General features: G+C 41.7%; 1 protein-coding gene across 1 annotated transcript in view; it reads right to left on the reverse strand.

Annotated features, from left to right (window-relative positions):
• LOC143017824 (motile sperm domain-containing protein 2-like) overlaps positions 1 to 13,930 on the reverse strand; it is an 89,190-nt gene extending 75,260 nt beyond the window's left edge. The window contains exon 1 of the mRNA XM_076172747.1: positions 13,826 to 13,930. The gene's annotated coding sequence lies outside the window, so the exon portion shown is untranslated. The remainder of the gene's footprint in view (positions 1 to 13,825) is intronic.
• Between the last annotated feature and the right edge of the window lie 5,951 nt (positions 13,931 to 19,881).

Here is a 19,881-nt window from a genome sequence, read left to right on the forward strand (position 1 = left end):
GAAACATAATTTGATTCGTGACTCACTGTATGGTTTCTCCAAGGGTAAGTCATGTGATACTAATCTTCTATCTTTTTACGCTAACGTATATAAGGCGTCAGATAACATTGATAGTTACGATGTTATTTACCTTGACTTTAGCAAAGCGTTGGACAAGGTGCCCCACCAGAGACTATTAAATAAAATCAAAGCCCATGGCATAGGAGGAAAAGTGTTAGAGTGGACAGGACACCGTGAGTGTTGCTACAGTCATGTATGCTATTAATATTAGGTAGATATATACACGCACTCGCATTCATACACGCGCACACACATATTTGCTCATACATGGGCTCAAGGTCTAAGTAAACAGGTCTAACCGCTGGAGCAGTTCTGCGCAGCTTCTGACGTCGTTTGGATGCGTCCATTTTCTCTTTGTGATACACTGAAGAAAACTGTGAAACGCCAAGGAAGACAGGAACTATAATATTTTATATAATATATATATATTATATATCATATATATTATATATTCATATATATAGACAGGAACTATAATATTTTATATATATCTATATATATATTTTATATAATATTTGTCAGAATATAACTAATTGAGTGGAGCGGTGCGAGCGAAGGCGACGTCATTTTCCAACGACGGACCAACTTCAACTGACAGCTATAGGACCCGCTAACCCCACTTTGAACAGCCAGGTGACGTTCACGGGCTCGCTGCGCCAACTCCCTCGAAATTCGGTCGGAAGTGGTTAGACCTTATATTCTTAGATCTTGCATGGGCTAACATACACATATTTACGTACACACACGCGCGCACACACACACACACACACACACACACACACACACACACACACACACACACACACACACACACACACACACACACACACACACACACACACACACACACACACACACACACACACACACACACACACACACACACACACACACACAAGAGCATATAAATTAAGGAGACTGCAAGAGACCATGAGGCCTACACTAGGCAGTTTCATGTCCATTACCACCTGTCATCCCCATCCATAAAGTTGTCTAACCGTTTCTTAAAACAACCGATAGTTTCAGCGCTCACTACATGGTTACTAAATCTATTCCATTCATTGACCACAATATTAGTAAACCAATTCTTTCCTATTTCCTTCTTAAATCTAAATTTGTCCAATTTAAATCAATTACTGCGAGTCCTGCCCTGTTGTCTTAATATGGTAACCTTGTTTGCGTCACCTTTGTTAAAGCCTTTGATCCACTTGAACACCTCTATTACATCACCCCCGCACTCTGCGTCTTTCCAGGGTGTGTAAGTTAAGGTTCCTAAGCCTCTCTTCGTAAGGTAATTTTTTGAGCCCATGTATCGTTTTGGTCATTCTCCTCTGTACTGATTCTAGGGAACTGATATCCATTCTATAAGACGGAGACCAAAACTGTAACGCATAGTCGAGGATAGGTCTAACTAACGCTAGATAGAGTTTGATAATTACCCCTGCACTTCTATTCGTAACCGTCCTAGCAATGAAACCTAGTGCTCTGTTAGCTCTATTCCTGGTTCTAATGTACCGTTTCCTGAAATAAAGATCATGGCTCACTAGAACTCAGTCTCTCTCGCGCTCGGTTTTCTCTAAAAACGTGTTATTTAAGTTATATCTATTTTCGGGGTTGTGCAGCCCTACGTTTAACACGCTGCTTTTTAAGATGTTGAAGTCCATTTGCCATTTCACCGACCATGTGTACAATTTGTTAAGATCACCCTGCAGAATCTCGGCGTCGTCTCCTAACCTAATTAGGCGTCCTATTTTAGTGTCGTCCGCAGACTTACTAACATCACTATTAATCCCATTGCCCAAGTCGTTTAAGTACATAATGAACAATAAGGTACCCAAACCCGACCCCTGGGGAACTCCAATAGAAACACTCCCCCATTTGGATTTTGCACCATTTATGGTGACCTGCGGTTTGCTGTCATATGATAGGTTTGAAAGTATTGGGGCCATTTTCGTGGCTGTGTGTGTGTGTGTGTGTGTGTGTGTGTGTGTGTGTGTGTGCGTATGCATGCGTGTGAGTGTGTATAAAGAAAGTGAAAGTTCGTAAGGACCGTGCCCGTTGGAAGAAGGCGACTCACGAATCACTCTGTGGTGTTGCCGACGAAGGCCTTTTCCCCCAAAAAACTGACTCTCTCTCTTCGAAATCAGTCCTTCGTATCAAAGCCTTGTCTCAAGACTACGTTAACACCTAAATTAACACTTGTTAAAAGTTGTGGGCTTTGCAAAGCCACCTTTTCATCCATTGAGGAAAAGAGAGAGAGAGAGAGAGAGAGAGAGAGAGAGAGAGAGAGAGATAGAGAGATAAAGAGAGATAGGTATAGAGAGAGATAGGTAGAGAGAGAGAAAGAGAGAGCTTTTCTCAGAGCTCGATGGCCTTTGGATGCATCGAGTTCTTCAGGGACAATTTTTTGGATAATTATGGGTGACGTCGGCTGGAATTAAGCATTTGTTGGCCTTCCTAACTATTTCTTAAAATGGTCAGCGTGTCCAGAGCGGTTGCGCAGCCAGGGGGTGGGGGCTCAAATAGGGTTCGTGTCCTCCAACCCCTCTGAGTAGCTCCTTGCTCCTATGGTATCATAACAGCTGCGCAAGCTTGAAGTAATCATAATTTCACCAATTTAGGTAATTGTAACCTCTTTTTGCTTCAAAATATTTTCATGTCGATGTTTCTCACCGGGAATGAAGAAAATCGCTTGTGACCATTCAGACCAACGAGGTCTTGTTAACGACCATTAAGTCTAACGCGTATTAGTCATGTTTTGGCCTCGAATATATCTGGCACAGGGCTTAAACTGAGGTCTGCCAATGCACAATTTTTTCACGTATTTCAAAGAACAGGGAAAATGACGAAGAAAATGGGGAGAGGAGAACAACAATTAAATGTTCGCCGAAGGTCGCTCCGGAAAGAAGAGAACGAAAAGCAAACCAATTGAAAAATAATTACGACGATACAGTATGTCGACAGAACACCTCCAGGTCCATAAGGGTGCATCTCCACTATGCCGCTCGGCTTTGCCACACGGCAAATGCAATTGGCCCTCTGCATTTCGGTACAGGTACTCACTAGACTTTCAGTCAGTACGTGCCACGCAACGCAAGATGAGTGACGAGGACGATGCAGTTCTGTTGACAGCGGCTGCTATAATTATCGATTTTTGTGTACCTGCTCGCAAAAAAAGAAGATTTTGGGTTCGTCCAAGTCTCAAGAGTCGAAATATATACAGTAGAAGTGATTTAATGAAAGACTTGATTTTAGACAATGCAAACGAGTTAAACTTAGAATACCGATGTGATATGGGATTCCGAAATTTCTTTCGCATGACAAACATTGACTTTCAGACTTTGTTGGATCTCACTGGTCCTGCTACTGCTGTATCTGAGAAAGCTGTCGATTTGCCCAGTGATATGATTGTAATGTAATGATGTGACATATGGGCTTGTATCTGGCCAACCTAGGTTACATTGCACTCTGAATAAGTGTAGGTGAGGGAGGATGGTAGTTTTGTGATATGTCACAGAGATAAATGCAACGAGGAAGTCTAGTAATAAATACTGAGCTGGACATTTCCGTAGTCCAGTGTAGGTAATCACCTCGTACCACCATTCATAGTGATAATCGTACGTGATTAAACCTATTTTAATTTAGGGAATACAATAACAAGACAAACCGAATTGTAATTTTATCTTTTTCTACCATATACTTCTGAATTTAAGAAGAAAAGGGACATTACGGATATTTCCGCTGATGACGTCATGCCCCCAGCATGACGTATGTATCCGTTTTGATGACGAGTTTCCGCAGGACGGCAACACTATGGGCCGCCTGGCGTCCACACCTAGAGAAGCCGATCGGCTTCCTGTGATGAGAGACCGCCACCGTTCGGGTTAAGATCGGCATGCAGATCGGCTTACGATGCAAACCAACGGTCACGTCTTCACTGACTCGGCCTTGCCGATCATGCCAGCCGATCGGCATAGTGGGGATGCACCCTAATGAGGTCGGAGAGAGAGAGAGAGAGAGAAAAAAAAAAGAGTACCTGGGTGCCTTGAGACTTTTTTTTTTATCTTTCGTTACTATCATTGCTATTCTTATTATTTCAAGGCAGAATGCACAAGTCGACTCCTGCAAAAAGGTGCTGCTCAGGAGAAGAACGAAACGTTTCAGAAGATCCAATGTTGCTGACATCATACAAAGCACGAGACCTTTCACTGAATCTTATGCTCTGACAATAACAGAATTCTTCCCCCACGGGTCCCTTTCTCGACTTCGGGTCCTTTCCCCGACCTTGGGATCATTGCTTACTGTATGGACGCCCACAACGTCAAAATACCGTGTGACATGACACCATCCGAAGTGGGGTGGGAAGGAATCCGAAGTATCCAAAGACGAGGAAAGGACTCGCTGGGAAATAATTATTTTTGTACTGTGCTCAGTTGACCTCGCCCTCAGTTGTCTTGGAACCTGGTCTAATTGACTGTCAAACGTCTTGTGTGAGCGTCGATTGCGTTTAAGGTTTGCAATGGACAGTTGAATCCAAAACGCTTGCTTGATATGTCAAACGTAATCCTTCGCGTGGGACGCAAAAATGAAAATGTCCTACAACGTCTCATGCCCGAAACTTCCCCTCTGCACTTCGGATGACGTCATGTCGTTATTTATTTATTCTTTTAGAATGACAGAGAAGGTTAGTTAAGTTAGGTTGGGCTTCCGAAGTGATTTCGAAGACGGGGAAGGGATCAATTGGGAAAAAATAAATTAAATTGAAGGCTGTCGGGGAAACGGTTTGGTGGAGAATTCTATTCTTGCGATGAAGGCTGTCAGTAAGAAGTGAAGCGTGAATATATTGTATTCTAATTTCTGTTAACATTATGTATAGATTATAGCTCTGTATAGACATGCAAGAAATTCAGATAAATGCGTAGTTAGAATTCTGTATGTGTGTATGTACATGCGTGTCAGCGTGAATGTTCGAGAACTTACAATTACCATTTGTGTCTATTAAGTAATTATCATTTATTTTTATAATGCGAAAGTTGAATAAATGAGATAGATTATTAATATTATCAAAACTGAATTATTGTATAACTGAGATTGGATGTATGTAAAATTCTGTGTACGAGAAATGATTGTGCAAATTAAAATTAATGATTAGCAACTGCCTTGGGCACGCGAACAGGGTGAAAGCGTCACGGAGTCAGAGAGAGACAAGCGGGCATTCGAGTAACTTGAGTGGGAAAATGTGGGACACATACTGTTATTTTCGCTGTGAAATTAAAAGTTGTGAACAAGTGAACACTCCATCGTTTCTTTACCACCTTTATTGAACCTACAATAAATAACGAGGACAGTTCTGAGCTCCCAACCTTAGTCAGATCTAGGCGAGTGGCCTCGACAACGTAGCTAAGCCTCTGATGTGTCAGTTCCCATCAATTTAATTATGTTCAACATTTTAGAACGGCGATCATTTTCGAAGAGCGAAGGTCATTTTTATTTAACGTGATCAGACTTCAATTAACTTTCACCCTAGGGCAAAGCCTTCGCCGTAGGCTTAACAAGAGCAATATGTTGCTCTGGGCGCAAAAAAAGAAAGAAAGAAAAAAAAAAAAAAAAAAAAAAAAAATATATATATATATATATATATATATACACATATATATATATATATATATTATAATGAACAAAAGCTTTTTCTTTTGTCCCAGCGCGATATCAACTTTATCACTCTTCATCACCACTATCTGTAAATCCCTCCTTTCCTCATTCCCAGCTTTTAGTCCTGAAATTTGGTGACAAGCTTTGTGCATTTTTCCCGATAAAGGCAACCAAGTCTATCTTGTTGTGAGAGGAAGAGGGGGGGGGGATGAACTCTGAACTAATGGTAGGAGAATATAAATTACAACTAATATAAATTTTGCCCCATGTGTTTCGATTTAAACATATTCTTCGGTATGAAAAAAACATCCGAATTTACGAAACCCTTCACTAATGAGGTTGATAAAATAGTCTGACAACAGCTGGAGTAAGAGGAAACGTGCCACACGGTAGGGAAGGGGTCAATTGGTGTAGGCTACAACTCGTTCACTGGTCGTCAACCAGATTAAAAGGAGAAACGTCATTGTTACATACAGGGGCGTCCACAGGAATTTTGTAAAGGTGGGAGGTGGCAAAACCAAATATATATATATATATATATATATATATATAGATAGATAGATACATGGTTAATGGTATAGGGTTATATCAAGATACTTGAAATTAGCCTTATAGGCATATATTTACATTACCTACACCTGGAAAGCCCTAGGGGTACATATAAAGGCAGATCGGGTCTGTGGGTGTGCATGTGCGTGCATATGTATGTGTGCATCGGACTAACCAGGGCGGCTAAGGAAAAATTATTCTTTCACCTCTGAAATGGTGACTTTAATGGCCATGTAATTCACTATAGAATACATTATCAGTATATTCTTAAACTGTAAACTCAGTCGAAAATCAATCATACGCCGATATTCTATAACCTAAAAATCTAACGAAATTATACGTGACGACTGGGAATGTTTCAAACACACCCTGGATTTCTAAAGGGTGGGGGCAGCGGTCAACCATTTCTACTGCCCCCTATCACCCTCTGACTAGCTATACTATTCCACCTCCTGTCCACAAGGTGTGCCTTACATAAACACCACCGCACGGGTTCAGACAAAGCCCGTGGGAGTGATTCTTCACTCCCGAATTTCGAAAAAAAAAAAAAACTCCCCACCCCCATCCCTAGGACAGCCATGATCCCAAAGCCTTATTCTGTCCCTGGGGAGACTGGGTGGTCTGTTAAATCCTTCAATACGACGGCGCTCGTTAGATATTTTGTTATGGTTATCACTACACGAATCCATACAGCTGAGGACAGGACCCCGTGATGAATGGTGCTGGTGCAGAGAGTTTTGTTCATGAAAATCACTATCTCCGTCGTAATTCTCGCACCGACACCACTGTTCATGAGAGGCTTGATGTCAAAAGGATCCTGGTGACTCGCGTTGCAGTGATCTACACCTCAAGGTAGAGCACCGTTGAGGCAGTCTGGCTTTGTCACTCAATGCCGAACAGACGGCTCACGTTGATTACAATCAGTCCTCAAACATTTCTATGGATCTTTTACATTTAAACGTTAAACAAATAATTCTTAAAAGTAACACAGTCGCTTATATAGTGTGTGATATATCTAGCTCGGGTTACACTAGCTGGGGAAGGAGGTACTACGAAATGAACTGAGCTTCCTTTGGCTGATAACTTCCAACGTACCAACGACTTAGATCACAATGCGCTACTAGTTGTCCCTCCATCATATATTGAAATCCAACGGTCCTCATGTCACTGACAGTGTCATAGGCACCGTGGCTGCAGATACTGACTTCAAGTAAAGTTGACGACATGTGACCAGGAAGTTGTGGGCTAGGGAGACCTGGGGTTCTCGTGGTACGCACCTCGACTTCACAGAAATAGCCGAGGTAAAAAATCGATTCACAGTGTTCATCACGTCGCCTCTGTATGGGTGATTTAGATGCTTATACTGAAGAATGTTGGTGACGAATACAGAAAAGAAGGAAGGATACATACGAGGCATTCCTGAAGTATGATAGGGGTTACTAGGTTAAAGTGAGAAACGAGGAGGAGGGCGGGAGTGGAAGAGGAGATGGGAGATAAGGCTGATGAAATATCATTGGGATGGTTTGGACACATGGAAAAAAACGAATGATAAAAAATAGTAAAAAAAAAAAAAAAGATGTGGAAGGCAGAAGTGGATGGGGTGAAGGGTGCGTTGAGCAAGAGGGGAATGTCTGTTGAGCAAAGAAGGGAGAAGGCAAGGGATAGAGATGAGTGGAGAGTGGCTGTGTATAGATGATACTGTTATGCAAGAGAAGAAGGGGCGGGGCTGGGGGTGTTTATGTGTGAAGGATATTTTGACGCATCCCGGAGGGACTTCTCCCCGTCTTCTCTTTTTCTGCATGAGGGAACGGAGATGGGGGCGGGTGTCGCCGATTAAATCAGCCTTGCTGTGGATGTACTTCGCCTTGCTACATTGCTTCTGACCCGGGGCAATAGGCGAGATACAGGGAAGACCCGTCATCCATGAGAAGCTGAGAGGGGGAAAGGGTGGTGGATGTGTGTGTGTGTGTGTGTATTTATATGTGTATGTGTGTGTGTACGTACGTGTGTGTGCGTGCGTGTACGTATGTATGTGATTCACCTTGGTCTTTGGATCATGTGTTGGACTCGTGATCGACAGCTATTTCCCTCCCGGAAGAGAGCTCAGAGCTCGTATGACCGATCTATGGATAATGCTATGACTTTACACGCACACACACACCCAACTCCCCGCCCACGAGAGTTGGAGTAACGACTCGAAGCACAGCGACACTGAAATAATTTCAGCCGTGGGCAGGATTCGAACCAGGTACCTCCGATACCGCCATACTGACAGTCTGGGACATTACCAACCGCGCCACCGAGTCGTATGTGTGTGTGCGTGGGTGTACGTGTGTGTGTGTGCGTGTGCGTGTGTATGTGTGTGCGTGCATGTACGTGTGTATGTGTGTGTGCGTGCGTGTACGTGTGTATGCGTGCGTGTACGTGTGTATGTGTTTGTACTTGCGTGCACGTGTGTATGTGTGTGTGCGTGTGTGTGTTTACCTAGTTGTATTTACCTAGTTGTATTTTGCGGGAAGGGGAGCTATGCTCGTGATGTCCCGCCTTTGTATCTTGCAGTGTCTAGTTTGTTTTTAAACTCATGAATGGTTTTTGCGCATACTATTCCATTGTCCAGTTTGTTCCAAGTGTCCAAAACTCTATGAGGAAAACTGTTTTTCTTCAGTTCTCTTCTATAGCTATGTTTTTTTTATTTTCTTTCCATGTCCTCTTGTGTTTCTTTTGTCCCAGTTAAGTAAGTTCTCACTATCGAGTACCTCTGTGCCTTTCATGATTCTGTAGATGGTCAATAGGTCACCTCTCTCTCTTTGCTCCAGTGTCGGTAACTCCAGTTTAGCTTGTGTGAATGTATCTGTATGTGATTCACCATGGTCTTGGATCACGTGTTGGACTCGTGATTGACAGCTATTTCCCTCCTGGAAGAGAGTTCAGAGCTTATATATGACCGATCTATGGGTAATGCTGGAATGCCGGACGTTTCGGAATGCTGGAATCCCGAACGTTTTGGCCTAGGACGTTTTGGCCTGTGATATTTATTGAAAACGTACATTTACAATAAAGTGAATTTCATACGTAGAGGCGAACCCCCCTCCCCTCGTTCAAAAAAAGAATAATAATAACATTGCTCGATTTGCAGAAAAAAAAATACAGAACGCTATCTTGGTACATATAAGACGAGGAAAACAAAGGGGGTTCATTATTTTAAGAATCTTTTCGATAGCGACAACATGGAGATCATTAATACTAAGAGGGGTGCCCAGAAACTTTGTTTGGGTGGATTTATGTATACGAAAAAGACCGTGGCGAAAAATGAAGATAAAATAACATGGCGTTGTGTTAAGCGTGGTCCGCCCGTGAGACGTCAGGCGCTAACGAAAACCACCAAAAAAATTCGAAGATTCAGACGTTGTGAAAGAAGACTCGCATGCACCGGACGAAACGAACGTGACAATAGCTTTAGCAAGGCATAATAACAAGAGAAAAGCAGCTACAACATTAGAAGGGGTTTATACGGTCTAACGATTGGTCGAACGCGGTTCGACAGACACGTGTTTAAAGTGATGTGTGAAGGTGTGAACCAACGTGTTTGACAATCAAATACCCCGTTCACACGTTCAGACATCACTTTAAACACGTGTCTGTCGAACCGCGTTCGACCAACCGTTAGACCCCCTCTTAGACAAGCCAAACCAGATCTTCACATTTCAGAACGCCGAACTTGACTCGAATGCATCGTGCCGAGACTGTTAAGAGAGTCTTACGAAGGAGTAAATTGATTATTTATGAACGACACATGAAACGCCCTGTCGAAATACCCGAAAAGGCTATTTATTATCCTGTATTTGTGAATAAATATGATAAGTAATAATTATAAAATTCAGTGTGTTTTCTCTCTAATAATTTCGATTATTTCTCTATAATATGCGCCATACTTTCACAATAATTGGACGGCTGAAAAGGCCAAATAAGTCGATTAGTTATGAACGATACATGAAATGCCCCGTCGAAATACCCGAAAAAGCTAAGTAAAGTTGATTATTTATTAACCACACCTAAGCGGCCGAAACATCTTCTTTGTTCCTAAACAATGGCAGAGACGTCCTAGGTCGAAACGTCCGGTCACCGTAATGCTGTGACCTTACACGCACACGCACGCACACACACACACACACACACAATTCCCCACCCACGAGAGTTGGAGTAACGACTCGCAGCGGTGCAATACTGAAACTATTTCAGCCCCGGGCGGGATTCGAACTCAGACCCCCGTAGTGGTGGCCGCGAACGCTACCACTGCTACGTCGAGACGTGTGTGTGTGTTATTCATTCACCATGGTCTCGGATCACGCGTTGGACTCGCGATCGACAGCCATTAATCTTCTGGACGAGAGCTCAGAGCTCGTATGGCCAATCTATGGGTAATACTGTGACCTTACACACATACAACTCCCTGTCCACGAAAGTTGGGGTAACGACTCGCAGCGCAACGATACTGAAATTATGTCAACCCTGGGCGGGATTCGAACCCAGACCACTGTGACAGCAGTTGCGATCGCTACCACTGCGCCATCAAACCGTGTGTGAATATGTGTGTGAGAGAGATTCACCATGGTCTTGGATCACGTGTTGGAAACGTGATCGACAGTTATTAACCTCCCAGATGAGAGCTCAGAGCTCATATGACCGATCTATAGGTGACACTGTGACCTTACACGCACACACACCCAACTCCCCCGCCCACGAGAGTTGGAGTAACAACCTGCAGCGCAGCGATACTGAAATTATTTCAGCTCTGGGCGGGATTCGAACCCGGACCGCCGTGGTGTCAGACAATAACTCTAACCACTGCGCCACAAGTTTATGTGTGTAATTACCTAGTTGTAGGCCTATATACCTAGTTGTATTTTGCGGGAAGAGAGCTATGCTCGTAGTGCCCCGCTATTGTATCTTTCCGCATCCAGTTTTTTTCTTAAAGTCATGTGTAGTTTTAGCACTCACTGTTTCCTCATTCAGTTTGTTCCAGATAGCTATTCTTTTTCAGATCTCTTCTGTAACTGCCTTTCTTAAGTTTCTTCTCGTGTCCTCTTGTATTTCTTCTGTCCCATTTTAGTAGATCATCCCTATCAAGGATTTCCATCCCTTTCATAATTCTGTAAATGGTTAGCAAATCTTTCTCTTCTTTGTTCCAGGGTTGGTAAATTTAGTTTATCCAATCTTTGTTCGTATGTCAAATTGCAAAGTGTTGATGCCATCTTTGTCGTTGCTCTTTGAATTCTTTCTAGTTTCTTTATGTTTTTTTTTTGTACTTGGTGTCCATAGTGACACTGAGTATTCCAATTTCGGTCTTATCAGTGTAACTAGTATTTTCTTTACCATTTTTTCATCCATGTAGTCAAAAGCTACTTTCATTGATCTTAATAAGTTAAAAGTTTCTCCGACTAATTTGTTGACATGTTTGTCTGGTGTCATGTCATTTGAGATAGTTACTCCAAGGTCCCTTTCCGAGTTTACTTTTTTAACTTCCTTTGTACCAATTTTTATATTGATCTGAGATTCTTTTTTTGCTTTTCCAAATTCCATGATACTGGATTTCTTAATGTTGAAGTTCACTTCACTATTCTGACTCCATTTCCAGACTTTGTCCAGGTTTTCTTGAAAATATTTGCAGTCTTCCTCTGTACTTACTCTCTTTAATAGTTTCGCATCGTCTGCAAAGAAGTTCATATAAAATTCCACGCCTTCATCCATATCATTTATATAAATAGCAAACATTATCGGTGTGCGTGTATGTGAGTCTATATATGAACACATGGTATCAAGTTTTATTTGTAACTACATTTTGGTCTCCTTAGTGCTTTAGAAATGTCGGACGTTTCGACCCCGGACGGTTTGGTCCGGGGCCGAAACGTCCGTGCACAGTGCTTTAACATCCGCAACCATTTCACCGAATTGTCTATCCTTTCTGCTAAATCATTGACGCTTGTACAAACATGACTAGCAACAAGCTTGATACTTACGGACTTCTGTTCTTTGCGCGCGTGCGTGTGTGATTCACCATGGTCTTGGATTACATGTTGGACTCGTGATCGACAGCTATTACCCTCCGGGATGAGAGATCAGAGCTCATATTATGACCGATCTAATGGTGATGCTGTGACATTACACGTACACACACCCCGAACTCCCTGCCCATGAGAGTTGGAGTAATGACTCGCAGCGTAGCGACACTGAAATTATTTCAGCCCTGGGTGAGATTCGAACCCAAACCGCCGTAGTGACAGGCGGGAACTCTACCACTGTGCCAGTATATATATATATATGTGTGTGTGTGTGTGTGTGTATTCACTTGGTCTTTTCACTTGGTCTTTGGATCACGTGTTGGACTCGTGATCGACAGCTATTTCCCTCCCGGAAGAGAGCTCAGAGCTCGTAGGTCCGATCTATGGGTAATGCTATGACCTTTCACACACACACACACACAACTCCCCGCCCACGAGAGTCAGAGTAACGACCCGAAGCGCAGCAGTACCGAAATAATTTCGGCCCTGGGCAGGATTCGAACCAGGAGCTGCGGGCCACTTTTGTGGCAGCTCAGCGTTCTACCAACTGCGCCACCGAGTGTGTGTGTGTGCGCGTGTGTGAGTGTGCATGTGTATGCGCGCGTTTGTTTACCTAATTGTATGAGAAATCACAAACTCGTGATTCTAAATATGCGGAAAAAAACACAAAGGAAAAAGATAAACTGATGACCAAGCGCTTTCGTCTATTCAGACATCCTCAGGGTATGCTTACCTAATTGCACATACCTATTTGCACTATACAGGAAGGGAGCAACGCACGTTGGCCCCGTCTCCTATTCTCTATTATATCTATTATCATACCTAGCCTCAAATGCATGTACAGTTCAAACTTACTCCATACCCTTGATTTCCAGTTACCATATTTAGATTTGAACTCGCGTATTGTTTGAGCTTGGGCTAAGCTATTCCAGTTATTTATGCATCTAAATGGAAAATTGTATTTCTCCACATCCTTTAGACGTGGTCTTTCTTAATTCACTTCCATGACCTTTCAAAGCCCTCCTGTGTGTGTGTGTGTGTGTGTGTGTGTGTGTGTGTGTGTTGTTTGCAGGCGCGGATCCAGGAATTTTATTGGGGGTGGGGGCCCGAACCGATAAACGATAACCGATACTTGAAACACGCCGATATTTTAACCCCAAGAATAATGCTGTTGGCTTGCTCGTAATTTTATGTAAAATCATATAATTCAAATAATAAATTCGCACTAAAAAGTGTGTGTGTGTGTGTGTGTGTGTGTGCACGTTCGTTCGTGTCTGCGTGTATGCCTATGCAGAGGATACATGTAAGTGTTGTGTGTATGAATCTATGTATATTTGTTGATATGTGCAGTGTGAATGTATATGTACTGTATGTGAATGTATGTGGGTGTGTTGTTGGTATATCTCTCTGCACCGGAAATGATAACTGTTTACTACAAACTGAAGGCTATGGCAGTAACATCATACAAGTCGCTTAGCGATTATGGCAATGCTACGTGTACTTACGGCCGGAGGAATGACGTGTTAGTTATTTTGCTATTCACTTTCTTGCCTTCGTGACGCAGCGTCCGAATGTCCAGAGAGACAATGTCGCAGCGTCGTCGCCAATCCCGGCGATGTATCAGACTCGTCTGATCCCGCAGGAGGACAGCCAACCACAAGCCATGGTGTCGACGATCGAATGTCCCATTGTATCGACATCGTCAGTCGACATTTCTCATCCAAGCTCGTATTCACTTGACTCGTTGTAATATTCTTTTCGTGCATTCATGAGTATGTTTTCTTTTGTTTATTGGCGCGAGCAAACGCGCATGCACACACACGCGCGCGCACACACACACACACACACACACACACACACACACACACACACACACACACACACACACACACACACACACACACACACACACACACACTTCGTGGCGATGTGGTTAGAGTTTTCGCCTGCCACTACGGCGGTCCGGGGTCGATTTCCGCCCAGGTCTGAAATAATTCCAGTATCACTGCGCTGCGGGGTGTTACTCCAACTCTCGTGGGCGGGTAGTTTGGTGTGTGTGTGCGTGTAAGGTCACAATATTACCCATAGATCGGTCATCCGAGCTCTGAGCTCTCATCCGGGAGATCACGATTCCAACACGTGATCCAAGACCATGGTGAATCACACACACACATTCGTGGCGCAGTGGTAGAGTTCCGGCAGCCACTACGGCGTTCCTGGAGTTAGGTGTGTGTGTGCATATAAGGTCACAGCATTACCCATAGATCGGTTATATATGAGCTCTGAGCACTCTTCCGGGAGGGAAATAGCTGTCGATCACGAGTCCAACACGTGATCCAAGAATTTGGTGAATCACACACACACACACACACACACACACACACACACACACACAAAAAAAATGTAGCATAATGGAATTTGGAAAAAAATTGAAAAAGGATATCAGGACAATATAAAATTGGTGAAAAAAATAACGTAGGCGGGATCTGAAAAAGGCCTGGGAGTGATCATCACAGAAGATATGTCCCCTGACAAACATAGAAACAAAATTGTCGGCGAAACCTATAACTTGCTAAGATCGATAAAAGTGGCTTTCATTTACTTGAATGAAGAAATGGTAAAGGAAATGTTAGTCACACTGATAAGGCCCAAATTGGAGCATGCAGCGACACTATGGTCACCCAGTACTAAAAAGAATATAAGGAAAACTGAGAGAATCCAGAGAGCAACTACAAAGATGGCCCCAACACTATAAAAAATGTCATATAAAGAAAGATTGTCAAAACTAGAACTACCGACTCTGGAACAAAGAAGAGAAAGAGGTGACTTGTTGACCATCTACAGAATTATAAAAGGTGCAGAATTTCTTGATAAAGACAAATTGGGGTAAAAGAAACACAAGAAGACACGGAGAGAAACTCAAAAAAGACAGTTATAGAAGAGACAAAAAAAAAAAAAAAACAGCTTTCCCCATAGAGTGGTGGATGTATGGAACATACTAGATGAAACAATAGTGTGTGGCGAGATACAGAGACGGACACCACGAGCGTAGCTCCCCTTCCCGTGAGATACAATTAGGTAAATACAACTAGGTAATACACACAGACACACTCACATTATTACCCGTAGATCGGTCATAAGAACATATGAATAAAGGAGACTGCAAGAGACCATAAGGCCTACACTAGGCAGTTCCTTATCCATTACCACCTACCATCCCCATCCATAAGATTGTCTAACCTCTTTATAAAACAACCGATAGTTTCAGCGCTCATTACATGGTTACTAAGTCTATTCCATTCGTTGACCACCCTATCAGTAAACAAGTTATTGTCTATTTCCTTCTTAAATCTAATTTTGTCCAGTTTAAATACATTACTGCGAGTCCTGCCCTGTTGTCTTAATATGATGACCTTGTTTGCGTCACCCTTGTTAAAGCCTTTGATCCACTTGAACACCTCTATTACATCACCCCGCACACTGCATCTTTCCAGAAAGCGTAAGTTAAGGTGCCTAAGCCTCTCTTCGTAAGGTAAATTTCTGAGCCCATGTATAATTTTGGTCATTCTCGTCTGTACTGATTCTAGTGAAATGATGTCTATTCTATAGGGCGGAGACCAAAACTGTACCACATAGCCAAGGATAGGTTCTAACTAACGCTAGAGTTTGATAATCACCTTTGCACTTCTATTCGTAACTGTCCTAGCAATGAAACCTAATGCTCTGTTAGCTCTATTCCTGGCGCTAATGCACCGTTTCCTGGATTTAAGGTCAGGACTCACTAGAACTCCCATGTCTCTCTTGCACTCAGTTTTCTCTAAAACATGTTATTTTGGCTATATCTACTATATCTCACTTTTACGTTTCTTGTTAGGTGCTCAGTATTAGTTAAAAGTAAGTCCAGATTATTATCTCCCCTCTTAGGATAATCATTTGTTTTAGGAAATTATCCTACACCACATCTAAGAAATTCCGCGCTTCCTGATCTACCAAATTTTCCCAGTCAATGTTTCTATAATTAAAATCTTCCATGATCACAACATTTTTGTACTGAGTTCTCATCGAGTCCAACGCGTGATCCAAGACCATTGTGTATAAAAAAACACACGCACAATTCGTATATACATCGAATTGTACATTATAGGACAGTTTATCCTTGAATTCCTCTCTCGAAGTTACGATCTCGCCTTACAGCCTACGATTTTTTTTTGTTCTTTTACCATTCTATCTTCACTATGGATTTTTTTCTTTTTTTTTTTCATCTCACAGGTTTTGTTGGTGCTGAACTTTGCCTGCCATTTCTAGCTTTGTGCGTGAAGTTGATTTAAATGTTTTATATAATTCCACGAGATATGTTGTTTTCCATATTTTCTACCATTTTGACATCTTGTACAAACACATTTACTTATCCATTCATTCATTCTTTATCTATTTATCTATATATTCATTTATTTATTTAATTTATCTGTTTATTCATATATTTATCTATTTATTTATTGTTGACTTATTATCTATTTATGATTTATTTATTTATTTAATTATCTATTTATTTATCTATTGACTGGTAGATTGATGCATTGATTGATTGATTGGTTAACTGATTAGTTGGTTGATTGATTTACATATTCATTTTTTAACAATTTATTTATCTATCTATCCTTTTCATACAGCCAGATCATTTAGATACACCAGGACCATATCCTACCATCCTTCAACACTAATTTTCGTAACACAACACCTATCACTATTTGCTACCCTGATTTTTCATTGGTCACTGTTCTCAGCCTTCACTTACCCACCTCAATCATTTCCATTTGTTACGTGATTTTAATTCCAGCTTTTACACCAGCATTTTACACAATATCTTTCAAAGATTTTTAGAAATCCAGATATGTACAGTCCACTATCAACCGTTTTGCAGAATGTAATTACAGTCGTCGAAACCAGGTCTGTGGTATTATTTTTCTAATAGTAGTAATCTTTTTCTACTCAGGTGTTTACTTCTCTGAATATTTTCTCTTGTTCTGTATCATGCAATTTCTGCTGATAAAAATCTACCCTTTTGTAATGAGTATTTGAAGGCCATAGTTCTCAACCGAAGCCCATGGAGGTCTGCGGTAATACTTTAGTGGTCCATAGAGCAATTTCACTTCAGAATGGTTGTTACATATGAAAACTGAATTTTAACTGTAATCTACACCACATGAAAATACTAGTAATAGAAATACTCTTCGGTTCTTTTGATAGCAATAATAAATTTTAATGCTACTTTGATATATATATATATATAATCTATATATATATATATATATATATATATATATATATATATATGTGTGTGTGTGTGTGTGTGTGTGTGTGTGTGTGTGTGTGTGTGTGTGTGTGTGTGTGTGTGTGTGTGTGCGCGCCCTTCAGTCTAAGGAGAGTGCACACCTTAATTATAGCGAACGAAAAGGTTAATTGGAAATTGTACAATATAGTAGATCTACAATAATGGAAATTTTGTATATTTCTTGTTCTGGATTTAGTAACAAATGTAACAATGAGAAAATCTTTAGCATAGGATACCGAAGACCAACCATATACCACACGCCCCATATAAAAGATCCTAACCCTTAAGTTTAGACATAAATCTTCAAAATGGCGGAGAAAAAGGGCCCGAATTGGTAAAAGATCCTATCTATAGACATAAGTCTATAGACTTATGTCTATTGATAGAGTCTTTTATAAATTTGGGCTCCTATCTATAGACTTATATCTATAGATAGGATCTTTTATAAATCAGGGCCCTTTTTCTCCGCCATTTTGAAGATTTATGTCTAGACTTGGGGTTAGGATTTTATATAAATTCGGCCCCTGAAACACCCATATGCTTGAACCTAGCGAAAATGTACTTTGCTCAAACTAATGAACTTTTTTATGGTTATTTTCAAATATATATGGAAAACAGTTTTCAATCGCTTGCGTTTTTTTCTGTTTTTCTGCATGAGAGGACGGAGTGGGGGGAGGGGTCGCCGATTAAATGAAGCGGCCTTGCTGTGGATGTGCTGTGTCTTGGTGCACTGCTTCTGACCAAGGGTAATGGACGAGATGCAGGGATGACCCGTCATCCAGGAGGAGCCAAGAAAAGAGGGAGGGAGGGGTGGTGAATGGGAGTGGAGTGAGTGAGGATAAAATGGGAGGGAGTGGAATTATGCCTTTTGACTTTGGCTACCTCCCTTGTAAGGGGGAAAAAGCCCTTGGTATATTTATGTATGTGTGATTGTGACGGCGACGAGTTGAATCGTCTCGAGGCTCGGATAAACACAGTGGGAGGAGATTGAAAGAATATCAGGCCATTATAGACCCACTGGAGCAATTTAGGGTAACAAGTAAAATTCACAATAATATGTACTGTACTTTTACAGAGTTCTGGGCGCCAGTTCTGTCATGACCGAGGAATACTCGGTCGCAATATGGATGAGGTACAAAGTATAGAAGGAACAAGAAAATAGCATGTGTGAACGCAATATATATATATATATATATATATATATATATATATATATATATATATAATTCTTAATGGTTTTAACAAGATATTTCATAAAAGATTGAAAATTGTCTTGTAACGAGGTGACGGAGAAAGGTGGATTCGTCGGATAAGTAAGACCGGAACCCCGTGGCGTGACGTGTGGCGTAGCGTGTGGCGTAGCGTGTGGCGTAGTGTGTGACGTATAATTTACCAAAAGGGGATTCAAATGTTAAACCGAGAATAAGAATAAATAAATAAATGCCTTGCTAGGTCTAGTTTTGAAATTATACGTCAACTCACTGACTTAAGTAGTAATCGGCCTATAGGTCCCAAAGTGTCTAGACCGAAGAACAGTTGGATTGCACAGATAACAAAAAATAACACCGGTTATACAATTATTCCGTTATTGCACTGCAAAGGATTTTATGTTCAAAATTAGTCTATTACTAAAAAAAGGCAGGACTTAATCGAGGAACGAAGGTAGGTTGCGAGAATTCCGGACGGCAGAGTGGCTCCGACGACCTACTCCCTTTTTTCTCTGGTTCCGTTTTGGGCAGATTTTATAGAACTCTAATAGAAGTAATCTGGGTAATGAATACTTACGTCAGCTTGTGACGTCACACTGAGGATTGCGCCGGCTTGTGACGATAATTCCAGCTGGTGACGTCATTAATATTCACGTCAGCTTGTGACGTTAATTCTTCGGATGTTGTACCGGCTCTAGGCTGGTGGAAGATATGATCCCTCGTAGACGTCTTTATCTTTGTCTTTTGACGTAACCTCAACCCACTACGGATGAGTAATGTCATCTATGAGTTCATCTGCCCGCTTCGTCCTGTATCTTACATAGGAATGACGACGACTTCTCTCTCCAGAAGATTAACGTGTCATCTACAAGCTGGTGCCCCGATGAAATATTTTTCGGAAAAACACATCTCCCTGACTAGAAAGATCCTGGTGGAAAATACAAAGATTATCGACTCCGCACACAACTTTCATCGTCTGGAGATCCTGAAGGCCCTCCATATTCGAGAGAAGGCTCCATCC

Source organism: Oratosquilla oratoria, chromosome 33 (assembly GCF_046742065.1).
Source record: "Oratosquilla oratoria isolate Oo_2021 chromosome 33, ASM4674206v1, whole genome shotgun sequence".
Taxonomy (NCBI): Eukaryota; Metazoa; Arthropoda; class Malacostraca; order Stomatopoda; family Squillidae; genus Oratosquilla; species Oratosquilla oratoria.